This window comes from Ranitomeya imitator, chromosome 3 (genome assembly GCF_032444005.1).
Source record: "Ranitomeya imitator isolate aRanImi1 chromosome 3, aRanImi1.pri, whole genome shotgun sequence".
NCBI classification, from domain to species: domain Eukaryota; kingdom Metazoa; phylum Chordata; class Amphibia; order Anura; family Dendrobatidae; genus Ranitomeya; species Ranitomeya imitator.
Window position 1 is genome coordinate 164,709,020 of NC_091284.1, and position 14,152 is coordinate 164,723,171.

Genomic DNA, 14,152 nt, shown 5'->3' on the forward strand with positions numbered 1-14,152 from the left:
GCAGGAAGGGAAGGACCACAGGAGAGAAACAGAGCTCAGAGGGGAACTGTGGCAGGGCACCCTCAGAGCTGAAGCGCAGTAGCCAGGAACCGGGAGCCCGAGGCTTTTGTGGGACTCTAGGACACAGAGCAGAACTGGAGGGCATGACACTACACTTTACCTGCCCACACCACACCTGAGGAGCAGCAGCACCTGAGGAGCCCGGGGCATGTTAGAGTCATTGTAAAAAGGCTCAAGCTGCCCGTCGTGCAGGTACTTGTCCCAGGACAGGGGGAAACTGGAGGACCCTGTTGGAAGCTTCAGGCAACAGGGACCTCACCTTTAATGGTGCTAGTTGGAAAGACTCATGGACTTCTACCAGAGAAGGGAACCCTCTACTGCCTCTGAGCAGGCCAGACCACCATCATCAATGCCTGGTTCCCTGGACTGTGGCCAGCAACCTGCAGTAAACCAGGTAAAGACTTACAACTGTCTCCTCGATTTATTCATCGGCATACCATCATCTCTGCCACACACTATATGATCCCTGGGGACCCCACTTCACCTGTGGGAAGTGTAATATCTGTGCTGCCGCAACATCCCCCAGAAGACCCCTTTAATGCAGCGTGGGTCCTACTACTGACTGAACTCCACAGGTGGCATAATGACAAACTCTGAACATTTTCCCCTTTAACATTGAGGCCCAGGGCCACTGATCGGGTCGCAGCCACCGTGACATCCCCCCTTGTGACTGGACTCGGTACCAAGTACCCCACTGCCCTGGGGGTGACTCACATGAGCCCCAAGATAGTAACAGTAAAAACTACACCTTGTCATGTACAAAATAAGCCCTCATACAGCTACATTTCTGGAAAAAAGTAAAACTTGTGATGCAGAATATTGTGACACAAAGACAAAAATTAACATTTTCTTTGTGCTACAGCATTGATGGGTTTTTTCAATATTTTTCAAAAAATGAGTTAATAAATGTTAGGTATCAGATTGAATGTAACCCCAAATGATGCCACTGACAAACACAACAAAAAAATAATCCATTATAGAGTTGCATCTACAGTAAAATAAAAAATGGAATGTGACAATGAGAAAATAAAAAAAATGCATGTACATGAAGGACAAATTAGGTCTGGTCATTTAGGAGTTGGTATTACCTATGTTATGTACTGTATATATGTCCACTGTAAAATTAAAAATTACATTTGTATAGCTAAACTAAATAGAATATCAAACGTGTCCTTTAAGCGGACGATGTAAGCTAATGTTCAAACTCTCTGTGTTTTGCATAAAATAGATTATTTTGAGAAGTTTAATAATGAATCACACAACCCCTTTAAAGCACTCAGATCATTTGCAATTATTTTCAAAATGGATGGGTTCAGCCAACAGTTTTCATACTTTGGACTGTCGCTTACATTGTTCTCCCTGACACTGCCAGCCAATGTGCCAATTTGCAGGTTTCTCATAGAAAACACAGGAACATTAGGCCAAACAAGTGCTCCTGTGTATGGGAGAGTTGGCTGAGATGATTGTCGGACAATTGCCTGGCTGAAAGCATCATTCGGCCTATAGTGTGTATGTCCAGGGGCAAATTAGTGAGGGTAGTTGTTGTAACGACACTTATTGATGACTTTGTCAGTGAGACCTTCGTCAGTGAGACAAGCTCTTTTAAATTAAATTAAATTTATCTCAGCTATTTAAATATTTGATTTGTTAATAGACTTTAACTGTAGATTTGGGAATATGGCACTCATAGAACTTTGCTGCTCATACGGTTCCTCAACGTACATATTGCAAAGAGTCTGGAACTCCATTGGATGCAAAGTTTGTAATATTTATTTATGCCATACAATCCAAAGTGTAAAACTTGATATTTCACCCAAAAACACCTTTATCAGATTCACCGCTTGGAAATAGCTAAGAGAGCAGAAGATATTATTTAGACAGATGTGTACTTGCTATGTGAAGTGCGGCAAGCGTAGTGCTGTGCAAGCACCTTTACTTATGGAGTTTGCATATAATTTATGGATGTTTTTTTAATTTTGCTTAATCATATAAACATTATTGACACAGTGAAACCAAACAAAATCACTGTCAACTTGTTCAAACAGGGCAATTTCATATTGAATAGTTCTTTTCAATCATTAGACAGACATTGGTCCTTACTTGATCATTAAAAAAGTATTTTGTATAATTAGGGAAAAATTAGCTATAATACTTTAAGTCTCCTATTTCAATTTTCGAACCACAGGCAGTCTTAACAAAATTTTTAGGGATATCTATTAAAAACAAAGTCAAGATGGTAGCTTTCTGGGTTAAGTGTACCGTAATCACAATAATTAAAGGATTTTCAAAGGTTTAAACAGAAGGCTGTCATTCATATTGTGAGGAGAAGTCCAACCTTATACTTCAGGCACTCTACCTTTTTAACATTATTTGTTTTGCGGTAACCTTTTTGACCTTTTTAAGAAGAAATTATAAAGTGATTCAATAGCTTTTTAAACACATTTGTAAGTTGTGAGTTCCAAGAATATTGGAAAAATATAGCCTAGAACAATATGTTCACTAATTGATTTCCATATAGAATGCAGGCCCGGGGTGCTGTAACTGATACCGAAGAGTAGTCAGAAGATTTGTGGTACTTCTTCAAACAGACTTAAGAAGCTGGAGCATATGGACACTTACCTTGTTGATCTCTAATGCACTAATGTTTTTGTGTAGTTATGAGAAAACAAACATTTTATAATTACTGGGCTGTAGACCAGATGAACATGTAGTTTCTATTCACTCTAAATTTTGTCAATAGTTAGATCCCCTTGTAAAAATTCTTGAAAAGTTTTAGAGATGTATGGAGAGTTTGGTAGAATTGTCTATGATTTATGCCAGCAAGGCTAATGCAGGCCAGTTAGAGGAGTATGAAATTCAATTCCTTCCCTAGTTATTATACCTACTTTTCTAAATATTACATGATCCATTTTTATGCAGAAAGTATCATTGAAACTTTGTTTTTCTGACTATAAATAGACAGATAATTGAATTGGATCTGTCAGACACAGCAGAATTCACAATATAAATGTTATTTATTATTCAATACAGTAGATATCTTAGACCGAGTAAGGCTGGTGTATTTTCTTGAATATCTATTACACAATGACTGTTTAATCTAGATAATAAAGGGAATCTGTCATAGGAGTATACTCTCCTAAGCCACTTACATGGGCATGCAGGTCAATCAAGAGAAGTCCACATTTTTCATTTCTATAAATGAGCTGTTCAGGACTATGGCCCATACACAGATCTGCATGTAAAACAAGTAATGGCTGACACCTTTCTCTCATAATTACACTCAGCATACCAGAATTAGCAAAGTACAGCAGAAGTCAACTTTGTCACATTGCAAACATTTTCAACTGCACTTGTCCTCTCTGAGTGCTTGCAGTTATTCTGCAGAGATCTGATTGATTATAATTAGCACACTGCAGCAGAGATGAACCTTGTCTCATTACAATTACAACAAACAAATTTGCAGTTGTCCTCTCACAGAGCTGTCAGCTTTACTATACTGCACTTACCCCACACGGGCTGACATAAGAGCACTATAAGAGAACAACTGTAGCTGATAATGTTTTTGTAATATGAAAAAGTTCACTTCTGCTGTACTGTGTTAGTTCTGATATTACTGCAGAGCTATGTGCGATAATGAGACCAGGCTATCAGTCATTTTATGTCTCACTCTGGTAACACCCCCTTTCATTTAAAATAAGCTTTGTCGGCAAGTTCCCACATAGATCTGTGTCCAGCCCATAGGTCTTGACATCTCAGCTCTGGAATGAGACATAGGATGTAAAAGTCCCTGAGCTCCCCTAATTCTACCGCACTTTTTCATTTTTGGACTTTTTCACTCTGTTGCAAATATATTCACAATTGTTTTACATTTGTTTCTTTTGCAGCTCAGTATGTGAAATCTCGACTTACATTTCAACTGGGCGATTCTTTAGAGTTTTCTCTGGAGATGTGCCCTTTCACCCGTCCATCCCAGACACTGTCAATCAAACCTTAACTTCAGGCATTCCATTAAAAATATATGCAGCATTATACATAATTATAGTGACCTAATGCATTATTTTACATTTAACAACATGAAACTTCATTTGCCAAGTGTTTACCCATCCAGACATCTTATCTAGATCATTCTGAATTATTATATACATAATCTTGCCCTCAGATACTACAGAGCTATTGTTTGGACTGAGAACTCAGCAAAGACTTATATTTGAACCAAAAACAGACCAGAGAATAATCCAAAATATTCAATTTTGTTAACAACATTCACAAAGAAAAATAATGTATACCTAGCCAGTGTCTTCCTCATAGTGTAGCTTGCCAGCCTCTGGATTGCATTATTTTCTATATGATTGTTGCTAATAAAAATTGAATATTTTGCATTAATATATAGCCTATCTACTGAAAGTTGCTATTATCCTACAAAATTTTGTGTCATCATCAGCAAAGACTTTAAAAGGTCCCTTCACACTGAGCAACTTTACAACGAGAACGACAACGATCCGTGATGTTGCAGCATCCTGGATAGTGATCTCGTTGTGTTTGACACGCAGCAGCAATCAGGATCCCGCTGTGACATCGCTGGTCGTAGCTAGAAGTCCGGAACTTTATTTGGTCGTCAGGTCGGCGTGATTCATCATGTTTGACAGCAAAAGCAATGATGCCAGCAATGTTTTAACATGGAGCTAACAACTGGCGAGAACGATAAGTACGTCACTGGATCGCTCCTACATCGTTCTGGTGTTGCCGTATTTGACGTCTCCTAGCGACCTAAACAGCGACGCTGCAGCGATCGGCTCGTTGTTTATATCGCTGCAGCGTCGCTTAGTGTAACGGTACCTTAACACTTTACTCCTAATCCCATCCACAAGATCATTGATAAACAGGAGTAAATTAAATGGGTCTTACCCAGATCCTTGTGCTACCCCACTTCTGACCTCAGCCCATTATGTAATATTCCATTCAAAATAACTTTATTTTATGTCCCCTAACAATTTCTTTATCCATGCTAAGTTAGTATCTCCTAGTCCTTGCGCCTAGACAGTAGACATTCTGTAATCAAAAAGATTTGCAGGACCTTGTCCTGTGCATATTTCAGAAGTCCATGAATGCTGGATTAGAGCTCTGCAAACCTCGTTCTACCTGCTGGCTTTTCCAGTGAATATTGTGATTAGAAGGCATGCATTCATAGAGCCACAACAATGATATTACACCGAACCTACTAATCAGAACAGGTGCTGGAAATCCGGAAGCTAGAAGGAAGTTCATAAGAATATGGTCAGTAGTCAATGTGGCTGCTGATTCAAGGTCCTATATGTTTGATTATCTCTAATGGTTAGTCATTCATTTAATTTTCCCCTGCTGTACTTTTTATAACTAATCATAAAATGTAGCACTTGTGGTAAACAAAAAATATTAAATATAAAACTTGCCATAATTTGTGACACAACATCACATTCTATGCAACTACTTATTCTGCATACTGCTGTTTTTCCTTGGTGACAACCCAATTTTGAAATAGATGAGGGGGGTAATAATCATAAGTCCCATTGGGGCTTATGTTCCAACCCCCTGCTAAACAGGATTTGGGCATTTGCGCTGACTGGGTCATAGACTATAATGTTGCCGATAGAGCGAATGTGCGTTCTGCTTGCATCGTTTTCGGACATGCACGACTACTCAAAGTGGACACACAAACATTATAACTGCACCTGAGTGTCTGTCTCTAGTGGGCAGCTTACACACCCAAAAATGATGCACAACCAAGTGCAGGTTCACTCTGTCGGCATCATTATAGTCTATAGTCCCGTCAGCACATACACCCGAATTATGTTTTGCAGGGGGTTCGAAAGTAAGCCCCAATGAAGCCTCTAAGCTGGTGCCTGAACGCATAGTAAAACTCACTTACTAGTTTATTGTGTAAGCAGGTTGCGGGATGCAGTGACCGACAGGAGACAGATCAAGGGTTAACAGATTTTAATAAACAGGGTCTTACTCCACGCAGTGAGATAGGGAAAACATGAGGTAAAATGTAGGTAGAATAGGGAAAATGTGCGGTAAAATGCAGGTGAAACAAGGAAAGCAATTCTCAATAAAGTCACTTGTCCATCAGGCGTCTTCCTGACAGGAATGGTTCCGGAGTAGATAATGGCACCAACAGCCATCAATGCAACATGGATTCAGTGTGGTCTTGGATCCTGGTGGCAAACTCAATAGCGCTGGCAACAGCTGGCGCGGTGTCTTTACTGATGGGTTTCAGCAAACAACAATAACCCATCTTCTGGTGACAGTGATCAGTCTCCAGTACCTTCCACTGCCCTTAGTCCATATACTGTAGTGGCTACTTAATGGTGAGGGCCACAGTCCAGTACGAGCCCTGCACGGCTCTGCTAACATATGCTGGCAAAGTCAAGTCACTTGGCCGACATTCACTAGTACAGTCGAGATGTAAATAATGGTCATGCTCCCAATCTCTTTCAGGCAGCACACGCTCGGTACTCACGATCCTGAAACATCTTGCACCTGGCTTTATAACGGTTGAAGGGCACACATTGCCCGTCTCTCTCTCTTTGGTCACCGCTGTTGACTGGGGCGACAGCGGTCGCTGTTCTGTGTGGCTCTGATGCTCCCCGGATGGAGCACTCCTCTCTCTGGTTGCTGCAGCACCTGGCTTGGCTCTGCTCTGCAGGCATGGCTCTGCTCTGTACGGCTCTGCTCTGCAGGAGCTGGGGGTTCCTTCTATATGGCCCATTGCCACGTAGATACTCTCTGATGAGGGAAGCAGAGTGCACCGCTCACCGTTCTGTGTGCTGCTCCCTACCCTACCCTCCTCAATGCTCTGGGCTGGCGCCTGAGTGACTTGCTTTGCGTGCTTTTTCTCTTTTATCTCACGCTGCTGCATGTGCTCTTTCAGCTCTCCCCGCCCCCTCCTGTCAGCAGGAAGCTCCATCTCTCTCCTCCTTCCCTCTGGCAGCAGGGGAAGATCTGCCTGTCTAAAGCTTCACCCCGTAAACAGAGGATGCAGCCCTTTCAGTTCCAAACCTGGCATGCAGGTACCCACAGTCCGGTCTATCTCCTTTGCTCTCTGTTGTGAGTCAGTTTTCATGAATGAATGTTTAGGACCTCAAGTTTGAAGGACATACCTGAAGCTTCAAGCTTAGTATTTTCCTGAAAAAGTGGATAATATTTACCCTTAGGGTAAATTCACTCCTGGCATATTTGCAGTAGAAATTTATGTGACTGTCCCATTCATCGAAAAAGGGCTTGCATAAATTCAAACACATGCTGCTGAAACATCCATTCAGATTTATGGATTAGATGGTTCAATCCCTGAAATCTTTACTTGAAATCTGCTAAGAATGAAGTACATTAAATGTGTCTAAAAATGTAATGTACTTGCAATCTACACCTTGATTATTCTGCTGTTTGTGCAATTTTTAAGTGTTTGTTAAAATTGTCACATTCTTATATGTAATTTTAATATTTGAATTTGATTATCTAGCTTCCTTTTCCAACAGCAATAGATTTTTCTGAAAATATTTTTTATGCTTTTATTAAATGTAACTTAATAATTTTATAAATAAAATATATAAAAATATATTAAATTACTTAGCATAATAATTGCTTATAGCTTGCAAATTTTTATGATGATTGTCATAAGGACTTTGCAACTTATGTAGATATTGGTAGCAGTGTCAAATCATCTGGAAAGTGATGTAAAAATACAAAAACATTAGAACAAAGAAAGCTAATGCCATCTCTGAAAATCACATGATAATTGTTACCCTGAAGCTACACTGGTGATTGACAAGTGTCAGTGTGGTATTGACGCTTCTGTCTGAAATGCAGTTGTATCTTCCTTGTTAATCCATCACATACACTACACCCCCCACATTGTTGAAATAGTCAGCCAAGTGTTAAATGAAAATGCCTCATATTAGTGTTGTAATTTTTTCTTTCTTCTTTTACATCCATAGTGTCATCGAAACAGATTAGGAAATCTGATTTTCAAAATACTGTTCTTGAATTTGCAAATTCATTACCATCCCCACCTTATTTTGTTCTATAAGGGGTAGATGCTTCTATAGTAAGTACAAATATGTAACTTCGTAGATTTTTAGTAGACCTAGTAACAGATGGTTCTGAAGTTATTTCTCTAGATACCTTTCGAGAAGGCTGAAATATGAACCCCTACTTCTTGCAAAATATGAACTGCTATGTAATCCTTTTTACTGTAATTCATTTTATAGACTGTCATTTGTTAAAATACTGCTTAGACCTTTTTTTTCTGTCTGTACTGTATACATCATTCTATACAGTCATGGCTGAAAGTTTTTGCACCCTTTAAATTGTTCCAGAAAATGAAGTATTTCTCCCAGAAAAGTATTGCAATTACACTGTTTACTTATACACATTTATTTAATTTGTGTGCCTTGGAAGAACACAAAAAGACATAGGAAAAAAGGCAAATGGGAAATAATTTCATTAAAAAAAACAAAAATGGGCTGGGCAAAATTGTTGGCACCTTTCCAAAATTGTGGGTAAACAACTTTGTTTCAAAAATGTGCTGCTCGTTCAAACTCACCTGTGGCAAAAATCATACCTGAAACCAGATAATAAAAAGGAGAAGTTGACTTAATCTTTGCATTGTGTGTCTGTGTGTGCCACACTTAGCATGGAGAACCGAAAGAGAAAAGAACTGTCTGAGGACTTGAGAACCAAAATTTTTGAAAAATATCAACAATTTTAATGTTACAAATCTATCTCCAGAGATCCTGATGTTCCTCTATCCATAGTGCGCAATATAATGAAGAAGTTTACAATCGAAGGCACTTTAAATAATCTCTCTGGACGTGGACAACAGAGAAAAATTGATGAAAGGTTACAAATTAGAAAAGTTCCAAAAAAATTAAAGCAGTTCTGCAGGCTAAGAGTGCATCAGTGTCAGCGCAAACTATCTGTTGACATTTTAATTAAATGAAACACTATGGCAGGAAACCCAGGAGGACCCCACGGCTGACAGAGACATAAAAAACATAGACTGCAGTTTGCCAATGTGTAGTGAATAAGTCAAAATCCTTCTGGTAAAGTATCTTGTGGACAGATGAGACCAAGATAGAGCACATCATTCCACAAGGATTTTTGGTCGCAATGTAGTGCCCATGGTCAGAAAGCTATGTTTGCATCTTAGGTCATGAGTCTTCCAGCTGGACAATGACCCCAAATATACTTCAAGAAATGGATGTAAACAAAGTGTTGGACATTTCTGAAATGGCCAGCAATAAGTTCAGATCTAAATCCCACTGAACACCAGTGGAGAGATCTTAAAATTGCTGTGTTGAGAAGACACCCTTCAAATATGAGAGACCTGGAGCAGTTTGCAAAAGAAGATGGTCAAAAATTCCAGTCGATAGGTGTAAGAAGCTTATTGATGGTGATTGATTATAGTTATTTATTCCAAAGGGTGTGCAAACCTATAAGAAATTGATGGTGGTAACAATTTTGTCTGGCCCTTTTGGGGGTTTGTGAGAAATTATGTCTAGTTTGCCATTTTTCACAGTGTTTTTGTGTTGTATCAATAATCACAGAGGAAATAAGCATGTGCATAAGAAAACATGTGTAACTACAATAATTTTCTAGGAGAAATACTTAATTTTCTGGAACAATTTCAAGATTGCCAACACTTTATGCTGTACTGTTGTATGTTGATATTGCTGTGACAGGAGAAAAAAATTAGAGGATTTGAGGGATAATAATAGACTAGATATAATATCTTAGCTAGGTCCAGGTAGAGCTTCCGACCAGCTAGGAAGCTATGGTGTGATGGCGCTCATGTTTTGTGTCAACTTCTTAATAGGATAGAGGTAAAGGGAAATGATAAACTGAAGAAAGTTGGTGTCATTGGGTAGAATGTTTTGTTTATTGCTTGAGGTGCTAGACTGTAGTATCACTGTCCTTAGCAATTTATAGGCAAAGACAGTGGCAACTGGGAGTGTCAACTGATTGCTCTGCAGTGTATTGGCAAATTACTGGAAATTTTCTTTCCTAGATTGGTAATTGAATGGGGAGAAGCAATGGAAAGGCTTCGAAGAACTGGAGGAAGAGAAAGTGTGGGCTTGAACCATTAGACAATTCAGCAGCCTTGTTGTTATGATGAGCCACAAATGTGATGCTGAGTCACTACTTATGGACAAGCCATGAGACAGGGTAGTAAAGAGGTCTGGGGTCAGATAACAAGAGAGCTCATCATAAACAGAAGGGTAAGACAAAGTTATAGTCATGTCACAGTGCAAGGTCAGTATTCCAGGATTGTAGCATAACAAAACAAAGGGGTAAGGCAAACAGATGGTCAAAGGAAAGCTCCAAGGTTGGGTAGCAAAACATCAGAAACAGAGTTCTTGAAAACAAGGCATACACACACCACTGAGCTGAAGCTACAACTGTTAATAATTAGACACTAGCAGCCAGCTAAATAGCCAGGTAATGACAAAGAACAAGAAACATCTTGAAGAAACTCAGCACACTTCTGCCATGATTGGTGGCTAGACTGTCACTCACAACAATGACAATTCAGCAAGATCCTGATTTAGTTTGTAAGGTAGAGCTGTAATTCTAAGTGTTGACCTCTCATCACATCCCTGCCCCTAATCGGATGACTGAGCTGCCACTCACAATACTGACAACTCACCACAACCCTGATTCTACAGGGAACCTGAGCTGTCACTCACTGGGTGGTACAGTGAGTGGTGGAATCATGATACTTGTTAAGTGAGACCTGGTGACCGAGTCTCAGGGTGGACAGTGAACTAGTAGTTGAGTAGCAATGATCAGGAACTGATAGCATTGTTATGTGAAGAATATGGGCTAGCAAGTGTTACTCTTAATCTGTACTGACTGAGTGACATAGTCAGTCCACTTGTTTAACTCTGTAAATCAGCTAAGGGCAGTGCAAATTATCATCCAATTGAGAACCAACATGGGGAAACTGTATTTAGTCTTTATAATGAGATTGAGAGATCCCATGTGACCTGAAAAGGGACTATAGTGGATATCTGATTTTTCATGTTGGCCTGATATGTGGCCTGGAGGAACAGTCTATATTGTTTTGGACTGTAGAATGTTCAGTAGACAGAGGGAAAATGGTTGTGTAGTTGGAAACCTTGTTGTAGGCAGGGTTTGAGTGCAAAGCTGTTGAATGTGGGTGCCGTGCATATGAGTTTGCTTGTGTGTATGTGTAATTGTGCATGCACGTATGTGTGCATGTGTTTGGTGTTTATGTGTGTGTTTGTGTGATTCTGGTAAGGACTTAAAGTATGTTCTGTAACTGAAGTTTTTTTTGTGAAAGTGTGATAGTTCTTGTACTATGTAATTATGAGAGGCACATTAAAAATATAGAAAATGTGAAAACTTTACACCTGAGAGACAGGATGTGGTGACAGAGTGGCGTAATGCAGTGCCCAAAAGATAGGTCCCTTGACATAGAGGAAATGGTCATACAGGAAACAAACTGATGATCAGTGGACTTATGGGATAACAAGAAACAAGATAGCAAGTTCTTTAAATGGAGAATTTATGAGATGGCACAATCCTAAACATAAGAATTGAATGTATTTTATTATTTTTTCAGTTTTATTTGCATTTGCAATTTCCAATAGTAGTTACTCATTTCAATGTTGAATCTATTTGGATTGTGTATTCTTTCCCTGACTCTTGATTGACCCAAGTTGCAACTTCATCCAGAAATGTAATGTACTACTTTAATGTTTTCTATCTTAAGAATGTCCTCTTATTGTTTGATCATAAGCAGCACTGGTAATGGGTAAATTCCAAGGTGCGGTAGAGCTCTGTCATATCTCTGGAAATATACCAGATGGCTAGGAACATTAAGGTGTAAATGGTACCATGGATAATAGCTCCTTTGCCCTTTAAGTTCCACTCTCAGTTTCAACAACAGTTTCTGTTCTTACAATATAAAATATAGAAAAAAATTCTGACTTCTTGTCAGTATATTATCTTTGTATTACTGTAACCCTTATGCTGTAGAATTCAAGTTTTAGTCATTTTAAAACATAAATTTATTTATAACTTAAGATTTTGCTTAAAAGAAAATCTGTTCTGTTTTTTATTGGTTTGAGACAAATATTCCCCAGACAAGAGCAGGTTTGTGTAAGTAAAGTATTTTTTATGAAAATGACAACTAAGTAACATGTCTACAAATACAAACTAAAACAGAGCTCAGAATACTGAAGCATCCTACACTCCCTATAGATTTTTATCAGTAGCTTATGAATGTTTTTCTTAAAAGCCTCTTCTAGTCTGTATTAGAACTTGAAAAATTGTCAATGCAGAATTTTCTAAGTGAAATTCTAACATCTAATGCTGTCTAATGCTGCATCATCTGAAATTAAAGTGTTATTCCCATCTTTATAGATGGATAATATCACATGGTGGTTGTAAGAGAAAGCACTTTTGCAGTTTACTGCTTATTAAAATTTCTCGTCATCTTTGGGATATTAATACTTTTCTTTAGAGATGAGCACATGGCTTTATGCAAGTCAGGTCTGTGGTCTCGGTTAAGTGCTCTTTGGCTATGGACATAAGTTAGGTGAATTTCATGAGCTTCCGGGTTGCTTGGCGGAGCGTTTGTTTCATCAATCTTGCATGACATCATCTGTGCGGTGTGCAGTGCACATGTGATAATGAGCCAGCCAAGCAAATCATGAGCTGAGCTTGTGATCTCGGTGTGTAAGGAAATTTATGCAACTCCTGTCCCCGGTCAGTGAGCACTGACCCAGACAGTAGAATGGGGCTACAATACACTATTTTTCTCTTTTTTAAAACATTTATTGCAACTTGTTAACTAGGAGACCAACCACCACTGGTGTCTAGATGGAAAGATCTGCACTGAAGGTAGCTACTGTTAAGAGATAACAGCATACTCCACAATCTTGGCCAATTTCAAACCAGTGCTAATTACTGCAGATATTAAAAAAAAAAAAAACTTGAAAGTACTACATATGTGTTAGGAGTCGAGTTTCCTCTGCTGCACAGGGGGAATCTCGATCCGTGTCTGCTGCGGTCTCCCATTCTGCTTCGGCCGCAGTGGGCTCTGCTCAGCGGAGGCGTCGCTCCCAGCATCTTGCTGGGACTGATTCTGTGCAAAGGGTTACTGCTGCCTTTTCTGGCTCTCCTGTTGTACCCTGCACTGATCTGCGGCGAGCGGGCTTCTCTGGGACTAAGTCCTTATTTGCACACACTGAGCATGCCCAGGGCAAGATCTCCCGTTGGAGATCGAGGGTCACATGCTCAGGTACTGCAGCACATCCCATTGGTCCTTTTGGCAGGTCCTGAAAGGGCAAAACTTCTGTAGCTGTTTCCTGTGCTGCAGCTATATAAACTGCGCATGACCGCACGGCCATGCGCTAGTATTGTCTTGATATTATGTGTGTGTGTAGATGGATGTATGTCGATGGATGAAAGCTCCTAAGTATCCCTCCCTAGAGTTGTTGACTGCTCGCGGATGATGGTAGCTATCTAGCGCCCGACTAGCCATCTGCATGTAACACACATCACAGCGTCCTGTTGCTGTGCCTGCCAGTACGGCGCCGTGTGCTTTCCTTACCCAAGCCTGGGTGGTTAGTGGTGTCCGTCAGTGCGGCACCGCACGCACTCTTGTGCCTATAGATTCTATTTTATAAGTTTCCTTACACACCCAGTTGCGGTGTTGTGCCAGCAAGTGTCTAATCGGACTTCAATCCTGTGTAGGGGTTGAGTTCGCTGACTTCTTGCTCGCGCTCTATGTGCGGTACTGTGGTCCTGTGACGCAACAGGATCGCTTCCTTCACGCAGGGTGAAGTTAACCCATGTGTGTATACTTAGTACCGCCATATAGTCCGTCTTACTAGCAGCAGGGTCTTTTACCTGCACGGTGGACCTCGGACCGCGAACACACCTAATTTCATATTATCTATACTTGGTGCGTTCCGCTGTTCAGGCTGCAAGTGTGGCTGCAGCTACCTTGTCCACTGCCGCCCCTGTACCGACGCTATCTCGCCTCCCGCTACCAGAGAAATTTTCTGGTGACAGTAAGTCCTGT